We start from the raw sequence: 14,264 nt of genomic DNA, 5'->3' as shown, positions 1-14,264 counted from the left end.
AGGGAGAAGGGCACAACCGCCACTGGACGCAAAAGGAATTATTTTTTTTTAGGGGTATTACAGCCACAGAAAGGGGATGCCGCCGTGAAATTTTAGGCATTATCAAGTGCTTGTCAAATTGTGAATAAGAGACTGATAGATTATGTACAGCCTGCGCAAAAAACAAAGCAGGGCTCATACCTTTCATCTTTAGATCATGCAGCCTTACACTGTATTAAAAATCTAAACCTATAGCCCAATGTTTGTTGAACAACTAAAATTACATTAATACAAGCTGTATCACATCTGGCCATGATTGGGAGTCCCATAAGGTGGCGCACAACTGGCCCAGCGTCGTCAGGGTTTGGGCAGGATAGGCCGTCATTGTAAATAAGAATTTGTTCTTAACGGACTTGCCTAGTTAAAAATGAATAACTCTAAATTAAACATATAGGAGTACCTATTTCTTTGTTGCTAAACACAATAGCAGCATGTGCACACTCCCTCAAAGAAAAAAATGTGTCTTTGAAATAGTTATACCATGTATTTTTTTTACTCAAATCATCACCACCATCGTACAATGCTGGTTTCATGAGAATCACCCGGGTACATAGTGCACTCGGAAAGGCTGTTATCGCTGTCAAAGGTGCTTCAACAAAGTACTGAGTAAAGGGTCTGAATTATTATATAAAATGCGATATTTCCAGATTTTTTTGAATAATACATTTGCAAAATGCTTCTTTCATTATGGGGTATTGTGTGTAGATTGATGAGGGGGGAAAAAAACATTTAATCCAATTAAAGAATAAGGATGTATCGTAACAAAATGTGGAAAAAGTCAAGGGGTCTGAATACTTTCCGAATGCACTGTAGCTGCCTAAGCCTGTTGCCTATGTCCACAAACATAGACACTGCATGAGGGATCCCTGGGGACACCAGGCTGTAAAACCTCTCCATCTAAGACAGGCTATATGAGGACACTGGCTGCACCCGATAAGACACTCACTGCCCTACCAATCCCCCCCACCCGCAATTGAAAGGCAACACGCTGCTACTGAGTGGGTGGGTGATTTATATGCGCGGTGTCATACCATTTGAATTAGTGCCGAGGTTAAGAGAGGACTTGAATGTGGTAGACTGGCCCAGTTTCAGATACCACAACAATTCTGTTAACCTTTTGCACTCATAGTAGTTCCACATTGACTGGGTGTGTCTTTAATTGCAGTATGTTGAAAAAGCAGAGCGAGTTTGATTTTATTGTGGATTCTTCAGGCTATTGTGTTGTAAAAGAGGGTGTAGCTAGATCTACAAAGTGGTGCACTTTTGTTGCTCTAAGAGAGAACCAAAGTGCTAAAGGACTCCAGGTTATGGAGCATGTAGTAAAGGGCAAGAGGTAAATATAGCAGACCTTACCTGATGTCTGAGGAATTAACTTAGTTTAGAAGAATGGAAGTGCACGAAATGCTGCTGATTTGATTGCCCAAGATCATATTGTGTACCTGCACCATGGCCCTACACCCTACATTTAGTTCAGGTTCTGACCATCAGTTATCGTTCATTACACGTTGTCCACAGTCAAAGGAAATTATCCTGGACTACAGGCACACCCCCATTTACATTGTCGGGGCTGTAGTGTACGGGGTCAAGAGAGTTCCCGCAAGGCGCTACAGAGGGTGGTGTGTACAGTCCAGTACATCACTGGGGCTGAGCTCCCTGCTATCCAGGACCTCTATGCCAGGCAGTTTCAGAGGAAGGCCAAAAAAAACAGCTGTCAAATACTCCAGCCATCCAGTCATAGACTGTTCTCTCTGCTACAGCACAGCACCGATGCACCAAGTCTGGGACCAACAGGACCCCAAACAGCTTCTACCCCAAGCCATAAACTACTAAATAGTTAGTATCTATTTGGTCAACTATTTATCCTGTTGCCTAGTAACGTTATTCCTAGTCATGTGTACATACACTACATGACCAAAAGTATGTGGACACCTGCACTTCAAACATCTCATTAAAAAGTCAGGGGCATTAATATAGAGTTGGTCCCCCCTTTTCTGCTATAATAGCCTCCACTCTTCTGGGAAGGCTTTTCACTAGATGTTGGAAATTTGCTGTGGGGACTTGATTTCATTCAGCCACAAGAGCATTAGTGAGGTTGAGCACAGGCATTCCAATTTATCCCAAAGGTATTCGATGGGGTGCAGGCCAGTCAAGTTCTTCCACACCAATCTTGACATTTATGTATTGATCTCACTTTGTGCACAGGGGCACAAAGTCATGCTGAAACAGGAAAGGGCCTTCCCCAAACTGTTGCCACAAATCTCGAAGCACAGAATCATCTAGAATGTAATTTTATGCTGTTACGTTAAGATTTCCATTTACTGGAATTAAAGGGCCTAGCCCGAATCATGAATATCAGCCCCAGACTATTATTCCTCCTCGCCCAAACTTTACAGTTGGCTCTATGCAGTCGGGCAGGTAATGTTCTCCTGGCATCCGCCAAACGCAAATTCATACTTCGGACTGCCAGATGGTGAAGCGTGATTCATCACTCCAGAGAACGTATTTCCACTGTGCCAGAGTCCAATGGAGGCAAGCTTTACACCACTCCAGCCGAAGCTTGGCATTGTGATCTTAGGCTTGTGTGTGGCTGCTCGGCCATGGAAACCCATTTCATTAAGGTCTCGACGAACAGTTATTGTGCTGACGGTGCTTCCAGAGTCCGTTTGGAACTTTGTAGTGAATGTTGCAACTGAGGACAGACTGTTTTTATGCGATACGTGCTTCAGCACTCGGCAGTACCATTCTGTGAGCTTGTGTGGCCTACTATTCGTAGCTGAGCTGTTGTTGCTCCTAGACGTTTCCACTTCACAATAACAGCACTTACAGTTGACTGTAAGACAGTCGTGAAGAGGGCACGACAAAGCCTATTCGCCCTCAGGAAACTAAAAAGATTTGGCATGGGTCCTGAGATCCTCAAAAGGTTCTACAGCTGCAACATCGAGAGCATCCTGATTGGTTGCATCACTGCCTGGTACGGCAATTGCTCACCCAGTACATCACTGGGGCTAAGCTGCCTGCCACCAGGAACCTCTACACCAGGTGGTGTCAGAGGAAGGCCCTAACAATTGTCAAAGACCCCAGCCACCCTAGTCATAGACTGTTCTCTCAACTACTGCATGGCAAGCGGTACCATAGTAGAGGTCAACCGATTAAGTGGAATGGCCGATTAATTAGGGCCGATTTCAAGTTTTCATAACAAATCGGAAATTGGTATTTCTGTGCTCCGATTTGCCGATTTTTTTATTAACACCTTTATTTAATCTTTATATAACAAGGCAAGTCCGTTAAAAACACATTCTTATTTTCAATGACGGCCTAGGAAAGGTGGGTTAACTGCCTCGTTCAGGGGCAGAAAGACAGATTTTCACCTTGTCAGCTCGGGGGATCCAATCTTGCAACCTTACAGTTAACTAGTCCAACGCAATAACGACCTGCCTCTCTCTCGTTGCACTCCACAAGGAGACTGCTTGTTACGCAAATGCAGTAAGCCAAGGTAAGTTGCTAGCTAGCATTACATTTATCTTACAAAAAACAATCAATCATAATCACTAGTTAACTGCACATGGTTGATGATATTACTAGATATTATCTAGCGTGTCCTGTGTTGCATATAATCTGACTGAGCATACAAGCATACAAGTATCTGACTGAGCGGTGGTAGGCAGAAGCAGGCGTGTAAACATTCATTCAAACAGCACTTTCGTGCGTTTGGGGTGGTTGTTTCCCTTGCTCTGCATGGGTAATGCTGCTTCGATGTGGTGGCTGTTGTCGTTGTGTTGCTGGATCGAGCCCAGGGAGGAGCGAGGAGAGGGACGGAGGCTACACTGTTACACTGGCAATACTAAAGTGCCTATAAGAACATCCAATAGTCAAAGGTTAATGAAATACAAATGGTATAGAGCACATATGTCAGAGTCAAGGCCCGCGGGCCACATCCGGCCCGCGAGAAGGTTTTTTACGGCCCCTGGGATGATCTTGATTTATTATTAGAACCGGCCCGCAGACTGCAGCAAGCCGGCAGCCCGCAGATCTTTTACACGCACCAATACTACATTTCCCACAATGCAACGGTGACGCACCGAGCAGTAGGCTGCTTCATTTCAATATTTATTGGCACAGCAGTTGTCAGCATCACAGTAAAATTAACTTTCAGATACCCATCAAAAATGGCAAAACGGAAGGTGGACACTGAGAACCGGGGGTTTCAAACAAGGTGGGAGTCGGAGTATTTGTTCACGGAGGTAGCTGGAAAACCTGTGTGTCTTCTGTGTGGAGAAAGTGTGGCGGTACTGAAAGAGTATAATCTGAGACGACATTATGAAACGAAACACGCGGACAACAACAAGAATATGGACATGGAACAAAGGCTACAAAAGGCAGAGGAATTAAAACGAGGCCTCAAATCTCGACAGGCTCTGTTCAAAAAAGCCAAATCACAAGGCCAGGCTGCTGTCAAGGCCAGTTTTATTTTGGCAGAAGAGATCGCTAAATCAGCCCGACCATTTACGGAGGGGGATTTCATCAAAAACTGCATGATTAAAGTTTGTGACGAAGTTTGCCCAGAAAAAGGCAACTCTTTTTAAATGTGAGTCTGAGCAGAAACACCATTGCCGAGAGAGTAGACCAGTTGTCCATCAATCTAAAAGAGCAGCTTGTGAAAAAGGGAAAAGATTTCATTGCATATTCCTTGGCTGTGGATGAGAGCACCGACATTTCTGACATTGCCCAGTTGTCAATTTTCATCCGCGGAGTGGACTCCAGCCTAAGCGTGACAGAGGAGTTTTTGGCTTTACGTCCTATGCATGGCACAACTACGGGGCATGATTTGTATGAAGAGGTGTCAAGATGTGTAAATGAGATGGAGCTGCCTTGGGAAAAACTCGTGGGTTTGACAACCGACGGAGCACCTGCGATGTGTGGACACAGGAGCGGACTGGTGGTGAAGATACGGGAAAAGATGCAAGAGGAAAACGCGACAGGTGAGCTGACAGCTTATCATTGTATCATACACCAGGAAGCGTTGTGCGGTAAAGCCTTGAAAATGGAGCATGTAATGAGCATCATCACGCGCACAGTTAACTTTATCAGAGCCAAAGGTTTGAATCACCGCCAGTTCAAGGCATTTCTGACGGAGTTAGAAACGGAGCATGGTGATTTGCCTTATCACACAGAGGTGCGATGGCTAAGCCAGGGAAAGGTGCTTCAAAGATGTTTCGAGCTTCGTGAGGAGATTTGTCTGTTCTTGGACAGCAAAGGGAAAGACACAACACAACTCCGAGACGAAATGTTTCTGTGTGAAATGGCTTTTCTGTGTGACATTACGAGTCATCTGAATGCAATGAACTTGCAGCTGCAGGGTCGGGATCGTGTCATCTCTGATATGTACAGTACAGTGAAGGCATTTAAAACCAAACTGACTCTGTGGGAGACGCAGATGCGGAAAGAAAATTTGAGCCACTTTCCCAGCTGCCAGACCATGAAAGAGAAGCTCTCTACCAGTGCGTTCCCGAGCGCACAGTTGGCTGATAAAATAGGTATGCTTGCCGCTGACTTTCGACGCCGATTTGCTGACTTTGAAGCACAAAAAAGCAGGTTGGAACTGCTCGGTAACCCATTTGCTGTTGACGTGGAAAGCTCACCACCAAACCTCCAAATGGAGTTGATTGACCTCCAATGCAATGATGCACTGAGGGCAAAATATGCGGCAGTGGGTGCTGCGGAGTTCACCCGTTTCCTCCCCGACACAATGCCCCAGCTGCGCATCCAGGCTGCTCAAACGTTGTCTATGTTTGGCAGCACATACCTGTGTGAACAACTGTTTTCTTTGATGAACTTGAACAAAACATCACACAGAAGTCGACTTACTGCTGAACACCTCCACTCAATTCTGAGGATTTCCTCAGCTCAGAGCCTTACCCCGAACATTGATGAACTTGTGGAAAAGATGGGACACCACCAAGTATCACCCTCAACCTCAAACAAGTGAACATTACTGTGCAATCACATATTTAGAGTTTTTACTCAGTTCAAGTTTAAAAGTTAAAGTTTAATATTTGTTTTCACTGCATGTTACTTCTCCTTAAACAAAGTGTTGTTTTTGATTAATAGATTTTTGCACTTTATTTTATTGTATTTCAATCCAATTATATTTTAAAAATATTTCAGTTGAGTGGATGATAGAAAATTGCTATTATTGTTTTTTTCTTTGAAGTAAATTTAGCCCACTTTTGCTAAAATAGAAAATATAGGCTACTGATGGTGCCTTGAATACCGGTTTCTTTCATTTAATGTTCATGTTATGGGGATTTTTATATAAAGGAAATTTGTCTTTTGTGTCTGTTGAAAATTAAAGATTACTGACAGAGCCATAAGAAAATATTGCTTTATTTATCTGATCATATTGGAATATATTTGTTAGGTTTTCAGTAGGTTCAATTAGGTTCACTAGACTATATGCGTCATTTAAAAATTTTTCAATGAACATTCGAACAGTCCGGCCCTCGGCTTGTAGCTAAATTTTTTATTTGGCCCTCCGTCCATTTGACTTTGACACCCCTGGTATAGAGGGAAATAGACCTATAATAACTACAACCTAAAACTTCTTACCTGGGAATATTAAAGACTCATGTTTCATATGTTCTCATGTTCTGAGCAAGGAACTGAAACATTAGCTTTCTTACATAGCACATATTGCACTTTTACGTTCTTCTCCAACACTTTGTTTTTGCATTATTTAAACCAAATTTAACATGTTTCATTATCTACTTGAGGCTAAATTGATTTTATTGATGTATTATATTAAGTTAAAATAAGTGTTAATTCAGTATTGTTGTAATTGTCATTATCACAAAAGTAAAAAAATAGATGTAAAAAATATTTTAAAATATGTTTTAAAAAAATTATTACAAATAAAAAAATAAACCGATTTAATCGGTATCGGCTTTCTGGTCCTCCAATAATCGGTATCGGCGTTGAAAAACCATAATTGGTCGACCTCTATACCAGAGTGCCAAGACTAGGACAAAAAGGCTTCTCAAAAGTGTGTACCCACAAGCAATAAGACTCTTGAACAGGTAATCAAATGGCTACCCGGACTATTTGCATTGTGTGCCTCCTCCCCCCAACCCCTCTGGTTACGCCGCAGCTACTCTCTGCTTATCATATCTGCATAGTCACTTTAACTACCGTAATTTCCGGACTATAAGCCGCTACTTTTTTCCCACGCTTTGAACCTCGCGGGTTTATACAATGACGCGGCTAATTTATGGATTTTTCCCACTTTCACAAGATTCATGCCGCCAAAAAACTGAGCACCGTCACATAATGTGACGTAAATCGAGTGCGCTCTAACTTCCCATCATTCTGATTACGGTAGTAATTTCGTCACCCTCATCATGGCAAAGACATGAAGAAATGCATATGATGCAGCATTCAAGTTGAAGGCGATCGATCTGGCTGTTGGAAAAGGAAATAGAGCTGCTGACAGCGTGGAGCAGTCAAAAAATCCACTATCCTCAATGGGTTTCGAAAGGCTGGACTGCTGCGTGTTGAAGAGGGCAGCTATCCAACATCGGATGAAGCAATTCTGAGGCTATTCAACTCCAACACCGAAGGAGATGGCTTCAGTGGTTTCAGTGCACAGGAGGAGGAAGATAGTGACCAATGACTTTATTGGTAGGCTACTGTTTAATTTTTGTTACAAGCCGTGTTTCGTTAAAGCCTATTTATTTTTGTTACAAGCCGTGTTTCGTTAAAGCCTATTTATTTTTGTTACAAGCCGTGTTTCGTTAAAGCCTATTTATTTTTGTTACAAGCCGTGTTTCGTTAAAGCCTATTTATTTTTGTTACAAGCCGTGTTTCGTTAAAGCCTATTTATTTTTGTTACAAGCCGTGTTTCGTTAAAGCCTATTTATTTTTGTTACAAGCCGTTTTCAAAGCCTATTTATTTTTGTTACAAGTCGTGTTTCGTTAAAGCCTATTTATTTTTGTTACAAGCCGTGTTTCGTTTAAAGGCTGTGTAAAGTTCATTTGTTTCAATGTACCGGTAGGCACCTGCGGCTTATAGACATGTGCGGCTTATTTATGTGCAAAATACATCTTTTTTAATAATTCATTGGGTGCGGTTTATATTCAGGTGCGCTTAATAGTCCAGCAATTACAGTATACATTCATGTACATACTACCTCAATTGGGCCGACCAACCAGTGCTCCCGCACATTGGCTAACCGGGCTATCTGTTTTGTGTCCCGCCACCCACCAACCCCTCTTTTATGCTACTGCTACTCTCTGTTCATCATACACGCATAGTCATTTTAACCATATCTACATACTACCTCAATCAGCCCGACTAACTGGAGCCTGTATGTAGACTAGCTACTGTATATAGCCTTGCTACTGTTATTTTTCACTCTCTTTTTACTGTTGTTTTATTTCTTTACTTACCCATTGTCCACCTAATTAATACCTTTTGTGCACTATTGGTTAGAACCTGTAAGTAAGCATTTCACTGTAAGGTCTACACCTGTTGTATTCGGAGCACGTGACAAATTAACTTTGATTTGGTACCCTGTGTATATAGCCAAACTATCCTTAATCATTGCGTATTTATTATTACGCACTTTACTTTTCTATTATTTCTCCATTTTTATTCTCTGTGCATTGTAGGGAAGGGCCTGTAAGTAAGCACTTCACTGTTTAGTCTACACCTGTTGTTTACGAAACATGTGACGGATAAAATGTGATTTGATCCACTAAGTGTAGTCTGCAGTAAAACTGGAGCAAAGGTTGAGGGATGGGCGATGGATAGTGCCAACCCTTGGCAAGCAGAGCCGTAAAGGGGATGCGATTCCTCTGACACAGGTGTTCTATCATGTGTTGACAGGAGTTGAGGGGGTGCTAAGGAGGAGCAACAATTACTTCTATCGCAAAACCCCTGTCAAAAAAGTGGTGCTCAGGCTGTTTGCATTGCCTGGGCATCTGGTGTTAAGTGTCCTGCTCCACACTCAGCACATCAAGCATGGCTAAACAAAGGCTGTAAAATCCCAACTTGATTTGAGCAGCAATGCATCAGTCTACTCTAGGCTGATGGGGAGAAGGAGATATTATGGGTGTGTAGCCCCTGCTCTAAAAATACCGGCTGCCCCAAATTAACATGCTGCCTGCAATTTACAAATGCATGTGGAGACCCTCTTGGAGTAGCTGGCCTTTCACCTAAGAGGTTAAAAGAGACAAGCACACCAAGATGAGCCTCTAACACAGGGTTTTTCTCTGCTCTGTTCTAGGGGACCTTCTGTGCACAACATTTTAATTTCTTCAACTAGGCCTATTTTAGATTAGACAGGGTTTAAACATTTGACTTGAATAATCACCAAATTGCTGTAGCTAAATTAGGTTTAACTGTCAAACTGCTAAGCAAACTTTGCAAAGTTACCCATACCAGTCCTATCCAGTAGCACAGGACCATATTACTGCAACAGCAGACTGTTGACCTTGGGACCACTTCACAACACATGATTTAAAATGCCTATTATCGCATACCGCCCAAACAGATCCACAGATGACACAATCTCTATTGCACTGCCCTTTCCCACCTGGACAAAAGGAACACCTACATGAGAATGCTGTTCATTGACTACAGTTCAGCGTTCCTGGATTTCCTGACGGGACGCCCCCAGGTTGTGAGGGTAGGCAACAACATATCCATCACTCTGACGACCAACACGGAGGCCGCTCTGGGGTGCGTGATTAGTCCCCTCCTGTACTCCCTATTCACCCACGACTGCGTGGCAGCGCACGACTCCAACACTGTCATTAAGTTTGCAGACAACACAACAGTGGTAGGCCTGATCACAGACAACGAGACAATCTATAGGGAGGAGGTCAGAGACCAGGTAGTGTGGTGGTAGGGCGATAACCGCTCCCTCAACGTCAGCAAGACAAAGGAGCTGATCTTGGACTACAGGAAACAGAGAGCCGAGCACGTCCCCATTCATATCGACAGGGCTGTAATGGAGCGAGACGAGAGCTTCAAGTTCCTCTGTGTCCACATCACTAAGGCGCTATCATAATCCAAACCAGGGTTTCCATTAGGAAAATGTGTCGCCAGACATTTGACCAGCAGCTTGGTATGTTAACCTCTAATTTGACCAGTCATACTTATCGGTCTATAGGGTAATTAGCCTAATTTCTGGAATTCAATTGCTGCGTGTGTATTTTCGTTAATCGTTATGCTTAGAGCTTTGGCAGTCACAACATTTCGTCAGCTGGTGATTGTCAAGCAAATAACTGTCGGTCTCACGGTAATTGACCATGAACTAATGTAAACACATTTATCATCTCCTGGCTTCCACACAAGCCACTGAATCTGACCTTTGGAACATCTAAAATAGAAAAGGATATTTTCTCCAAACGATTTGAGGGAGCGCTTAACAAAGAAATAGGTACTTCTATATGCTTAATTTTGAGTTATTCATCTAACTTTAGTTGTGATAAAAACGCTGGGCTATATGTTTTGACTTTTAATACATTGTAAGGCTACATGATGCGGCCGGCTGCGACAGAGCCTGGGCGCGAACCCAGAGTCTCTGGTGGCACAGCTAGCACTGCGATGCAGTGCCCTAGACCACTGCGCCACACGGGAGGCCCAAAAGGTGCATTTTTATGGTGAAAATTATCATCCCCCCCAAACTGGAAACACACACTGTTTATGTATGCCAGTTGGGCTCTACACCCCTTGTAAAGTGGATTAAAGTGCTTAATTTTAAGAAGTTATTTTGGCCAGTTGTGATACAAACCTTATCAAAACATATTGGCCTATGGTCTAGGCTACATGATTCTTGGTTTAATCTCATCTTTACATATACATGTTCCATTTGATTTGATATAGAATAGACCATAAGCAAGCATCTGTCTTGAAACAGGGGCAGCCTATAGAAAGCTTTTAGTAAAGGCCATCACTCTGTTTTCTCACAAAATTGCATGTTGCGCAACATGAGCTCTTATGAAGTCTTTGATTAGATTTTCAATTACATTTGCATTGATGTCAGAGTGATTAGAGGGACAATAGTGCCGAGTACCAGGCAGTTAGCAAGTTTGGTAGGCTACTATAATGACCATCAGCAGCATCAGAGCTCATAGAAGCCTAATTACCATGACTAAAAGCTCACGTGAAATTTGACTGCCTTCAAGACCAGTGACCACCGGTGTGGTGGTAATACGGGGTCACCGCAACAGTCTTAGCCTCTCATTTATCACACAGACACAACATACAGAGACTAGTTTGAGGAGCAGAATAGCCCACAACCTGTCAGACAGCACGAGAGTAGCTCCTCAAAAAGTCTCTAGGCTACTGGAGTGAAACCTGCTTTTGTAAGCCCAGTCATTGCGCAACATACATTTTAAATGCAATCACGTGTTAACTTGAGGCCATGATAAAAATGAGCTATTTTTATTTCTCAATCTCAATTTGTAATTAAATCTCACCTCCCATTTGCCATTCAGGTGTATAGGCCATAGCCTGCCTACCGTTGACTATCAGCGAAGAACCCACCACTTTGCAATGTGAGCTTGAGGCAGTATAATTGTTTGAAACCTGAAAGTTTTACTTTACTTCAAATGAGGCATGATTTACCTTTCTTCAAAGTAGCCTTGCAAAAATCCATCTGTAGAAACGTGAAGGCAAGTATTTTCTAAAGACTTCCTCGTACCATTAACCAGCATTTCTCCAGTTCTAGTGTTTTCTTATCAACTCTCTTTTGTTGTCCAGAAGCCAAAGGCACAATCCTAGTCATATTCAGTAATCCATCAGTTGTTGCTATTAAATACCCCTTCTTTCTAAGATTCTAATTCGCATTAGGTTTAGAAAGGTATTTTCCGCTAATTGCATTTTGACAAATGTTTGAAAATGTTGTTTTATTAGCTGCTATAGCCTTTTGAATTATAACAGGATAGGCTTGCTATTGATGCACGTTTCCATTAAGCTCTTAATGAAAAATGTCCAGTCCTTGTATGCATGCATGGTATCAGAGAGGAAGAAGCAAAGGGAGTGGTTTCACTCGCGCCAAATTGTCAAAAGTAGGCGCAATGTGTTTCTATGGGCTTATTTTGGCCTAAGGTTGTCACAAGCCTTCCCACCTTGGGACGGCTTCCATTGCTAGGGTGGAAGCATACGCATCGCGCCATTATATACAGATCTCTGATAGTACTTTCTGTTGGTGACCAAATTTGACTGTTTTGATTAATTTTTTTTACTGTTTCTTGACCGGTTAATTAGTCAGCAAAATTAACCAAAATATGAATTCCTACCAGCAGCATTTTAATCTACCAGACATTTGAGAAATGTACCGGACCCATATGCGTAGGGTGCATAACCTGATTAGGGTGTCCATTCACAGTGCTCAAAATGACAGAAATCACATTTAGATTATGGTCATTCATATTAACAGAACATGCAAGTCGAAGATGCAACAATGTGCGGTCCTTCTTACCAAATTCTGATGTGCACTTTGAAGATGCTTAGACTAACTGTCCACATGTACTTTTCCTCAGCCAACAAGACGAGAAACAAACATTAAAATCACTACCTTATTTCAAACTACTATCCCCTTTAGTAGAAAAGTTGACCTATTCTATTGGTCATCTTGTTGAGAAAGAAAGCCCATTCCAAACTGACTCTGGGACAGTTGTGGGACGACGGATGCCAAATTCATACAACCAGCAGACCTAGCTATGTAAAAATAACTTTAAAAAGCACTGAGTGATGCAACAGTTTTAGAAGGTTTATGTTAAAATGTTGATAAACTACTGCCTTATGCTCACAGCAATGCGCACAAGGCAGTAGGCTACGCTCGAACGTTTTCTCCATAATGCAATTAGTTGGAAAACACTTGTCAAAAGCCCACCACACATGCATGCAGTTTAACCTGACAGACTAAATATCTGTTTGAAATCTAGGAAGAGGGGAGATCTAATAGGCAGCAACTAGCATGGGTTGCTAATATGGCTAGGATTGTGCCTTCCGCAACTGGACAATGAAAGAAAGTTGATATAAAATAATTGCCTCCACGGATATGGTCTGATTATTGCTAGGCTACTTTGAAGCAAGGTAAGTAATACAGCCCCCTTGACTTTATCCACATGTTGTTATGTTATAGCCTTACTCTAAAATGGATTAAATTGTTTCCCCCCCCTCATCAATCTACACATGATACCCTATAATGTAAACAGTTTTAGAAATGTTTGCAACTGTATTAAGAATTTTAACAACTTTAATATCACATAAGTATTCAGTCCCTTTACCATTTACTTTGTTGAAGCATCTTTGGCAGCGATTACAGGAGATGGGAGAACCATCCGGAAGGACAACAATCTCTGGAGCACTCCACCAATCAGGCCTTTATGGTAGTGGCCAGACAGAAGCCACTCCTCAGTAAAACACTTCACAGCCCGCTTGGAGTTTGCCAAAAGGCAATCTTGGTCTGATGAAACCAAGATTGAACTATTTGGCCTGAATGTGGAGGAAACCTGGCATCATCTCTATGTTGAAGCATGGTGGTGGCAGCATCATGCTGTGGGGATGTTTTTCAGCGGCAGGGAGAATAGTCAGGATCTAGGGAAAGATGAACAGAGCAAAGTACAGAGAGATCCTTGATACAAACCCGCCCAGGACCTCAGACTGGGGCAAAGGTTCACCGTCAAACAGGACAATGACCCAAAGCACACAGCCAAGACAATGCAGGAGTGGCTTGGGGACAAATCTTTGAAGGTCCTTGAGTGGTCCAGCCAGAGCCCAGTCTTGAACCTGATTTAACATCTCTGGAGAGACCTGAAAATAGCTGTGCAGCAATACTCCCCATCCAACCTGACAGAGCTTGAGATGATCTGCAGAGAATAATGGGAGAAACTCCCCAAATACAGGTGTGCCAAGCTTGTAGTATCATACCCAATAAGAGTTAAAGCTGTAATCGCTGCCAAAGGTGCTTCAACAAAGTACTGAGTAAAGGGTCTGAATACTTATGTAATATTTCACCCCCACCCCCCCAACATTTAACATAACAAATGTGGAAAAAGTCTGAAGGGGGGGCTGAATACTATCCAAATGTACTGTATCAACTAGCTATAGGACAAACACTTCAAAACATTTTTTCTTATGATTAATTGTTTTACTGTCATTCTTCTACACTTCCAATGCTTAAGTTTTGTTTTAGCATATTTTACTTTCGGTTTTG

At 42.4% G+C, this 14,264-nt stretch overlaps 1 protein-coding gene and 1 pseudogene across 4 annotated transcripts in view; one reads left to right on the top strand and one right to left on the bottom strand.

The window, feature by feature from the left end:
• LOC124036324 (MLX interacting protein) overlaps window positions 1-14,264 on the bottom strand; it is a 39,420-nt gene that overhangs the window by 23,711 nt on the left and 1,445 nt on the right. The window lies entirely within an intron of this gene.
• Window positions 4,206-6,025, top strand: LOC124036325 (annotated as a pseudogene).

The sequence above is a fragment of the Oncorhynchus gorbuscha genome, linkage group LG05 (genome assembly GCF_021184085.1).
Source record: "Oncorhynchus gorbuscha isolate QuinsamMale2020 ecotype Even-year linkage group LG05, OgorEven_v1.0, whole genome shotgun sequence".
Taxonomy (NCBI): Eukaryota; Metazoa; Chordata; class Actinopteri; order Salmoniformes; family Salmonidae; genus Oncorhynchus; species Oncorhynchus gorbuscha.
This window is presented reverse-complemented; position numbering and strand designations above follow the sequence as displayed.